Raw genomic sequence first — 2712 nt, 5'->3', positions numbered from 1 at the left:
TGAAAAGGGATTTCCCATATGACTTTAAAAGGTCATTAAATATAGTTGTAAGCAATATCTCATGTAATTGTGCAACTTTGGTTATGCCACTAATGTTCATCCCAATTGTTGTTGAAAAGGGATTTCCCATATGACTTTAAAAGGTCGTTAAATATAGTTCTAAGCAATATCTCATGTAAATTATTGTGCAACTTTGGTCTAAGAAGAGTTTTGCCTGACTGGCCAATGGTGGTTATATTGGTTTTATTATCTCATGCATACTAATCATAATAAGTATGCCGCTTAAAGTAGTAAGAAGTATGGCCTAGAGCTTATCCACCTCAGGTATGCTATAGTTCCTTGCTCACATATTAGCAAGTCCAATGATAAGATCCATGTGATAATTTGTATCATCATCCTACATTGCAATGAAGCAATAACCAAAATTTTAGACTGATTTTTCTTCCCATGGATAATGTTGCATTGAAATATTTTATTTAAGGGAGGAGAAGTTGTGTAATTAGTAGAGGATAATAGGGATCATTAATGAGGAAAGTTAGAGAATACCTTTTCAAACTTAATAGGATTCATGTGAAAGCTTGAAGGTAGATTTTGAACACCATGTTGCAATGTGGTGATCAATTTGTCAATCTGTTCAACATCATCATCATTATCATCATCATCATCATATAATGTACAAGAAGGGTTCACATATGTATCCTTCTCATCCATGACAATCTTCATCCCTTTTTCTGGCTCGAAAACTGGAATATGAACTTTATCAACTGCCTATGCAAATTTGCTTGAATTTGGATTTGAATTCCAATTTGGAATGGTAATGCCATATGTATTAGCTTTTAAAATGGAGGTTGTAAGAATCAGGGACATGTGACTGGGATCATGGGAAGAAAAGTGGAGGGGCTTTGGGAAACGCTTAGGAGAAGACTAGAATGGTGCACCTTCTCTTGTAGTTGCATCTTGAGGGAAGTTGAAAGTAAGTTGCTTCACCCGATTTGAAAATAAATCCTCAAACCTAAATCCTTAAATGAGTTAGTGATTTGCAAATCTAATTTACTGAAATTTGATATTTTTGTACATAGTAAATTGTGCTAATATTTGTTGTCATGTAAGATGGAAATGAAAAGTATATAATCATAGAAAGGGAAGGGAAGGGAAAAAGGAAGGGGATTTAATTACTTATTTGATTCTAGCCCAAGAGACATAATCTTTAAATGTTAGACATTTGTGTGAAACCAAACAATTGACAATAGACTCTAGAAGTTCTCAGGCCTTAGTATCCTCTGCAAACTTGATTGCTACTATGTATTCTTCTATTTTTAAAATAAAAGCATTTACCTCAACTAGATTTTTGTCCAACAGACCTTCAAATTTATACATTTCCCATGTGAGACAATGGTGAATATTATGTGGAAATTAATGAAGTGTGCACATGGGTGCCTTCTTTTCAGGGGGATCTTGTGATGCTCCATAGTTCTCAGTAAATTGAGGGATAGCCATTGGGGTGTTGCACTTGGTTCCCAGTGTTCTAATTAGTAATGGATTCTAGAAGTAAGCACACATTGAATCTACATACAGCCCGAAAATGACATTGTTTAGAGCATTCAAAGAAACATCAACCTCACCATTCTAGAAGGAATCGCCAAAGACATTTTCAGTATCTGGGATTACACGATTCTCCATTGCTTGAACTTGCAAATGTGGGTTGATTTCATTGGATGTTGATGCTGCCACTCTTGACATTTCTCGCCCAATATTCCAATCCCAAAAGAGGAATTGTCTACTAAGATTTCTCGTCTCAATAATGTCATCATCTGTTATAGTATGCTTTCCCTGGCTCCCATGAGTCTAAGTTCTTTAGAAGCTCACATCCCAGAGCACCATCCCCCATAATAAATAATTTTGCATCTTCCAACTTTTTATGCACCTTTTTTCCATGCTTTCCCTGGCTCCCATGAGTCTAAGTTCTTTATAAGCTCACATCCCAGAGCACCATCCCCCACAACAAATAATTTTGCATCTTCCAACTTTTTATGCACCTTTTTTCCAAATACAGAAATCTAAGCATCATAATGACTATTCAAAGGTATCACATCTTTTGGCCCAAGGGGTTATATAGGAAGAGATTCCAATGAATCGAAGTAGAAGAACGACACAAGTAGGAATATAGAAATTTATATTAGACAATAAATAATTGAATTTTCTTCTACCTTGCCCTTCCTGGCCAAGGGTACACTTCCATTTATATTTAAGAGAAATACATAAAAAGTGTAAGTAGGGTGCCAAAGAAATAAAACTTGCAATATTGATGAAATTTTTCATAACAAGATTTTACAACCTCCTGCCTAACGATTCCACCAAACATAGCTTCCATGGGATTCAACACTTGATGGGAACCACTTGCAAAATGTTTGAATACATTTACAAAAAAAATTGATATAAGGAAAAAAATTATTTATATGATTTCTAATAACAATACATAAACAACAAACTTGGAGAAGACTACTACTAGTAATTGAAGTTGGTCCATTCACTCTCTTCAAGAAACAATGGAAGAAAGAGAGAATTGGGACAATCAGGCATGTAAAACAATATCAACAATGAAATCCTTCCCTGAAGACTTGTATGCAAAGGTTTACTCTCACATGATTATAACACCTTTTAGAAGATATTTCAATAGTTATTGGGTCGTCAGCTTCATTTCGCTATTGCCTT

General features: G+C 34.9%; 1 pseudogene; it reads right to left on the bottom strand.

The window, feature by feature from the left end:
- Window positions 1-304: 304 nt before the first annotated feature.
- LOC149240375 (ubiquitin-activating enzyme E1 2-like) lies at window positions 305-2425 on the bottom strand (annotated as a pseudogene).
- Between the last annotated feature and the right edge of the window lie 287 nt (window positions 2426-2712).

The sequence above is a fragment of the Pinus tabuliformis genome, chromosome 8, assembly GCF_031772625.1.
Source record: "Pinus tabuliformis cultivar Carrire ecotype Pingquan chromosome 8, CPIR1, whole genome shotgun sequence".
NCBI classification, from domain to species: domain Eukaryota; kingdom Viridiplantae; phylum Streptophyta; class Pinopsida; order Pinales; family Pinaceae; genus Pinus; species Pinus tabuliformis.
The sequence above is the reverse complement of the archived record's forward strand: the minus strand, read 5'-3'. Positions and strand labels throughout refer to the sequence as shown.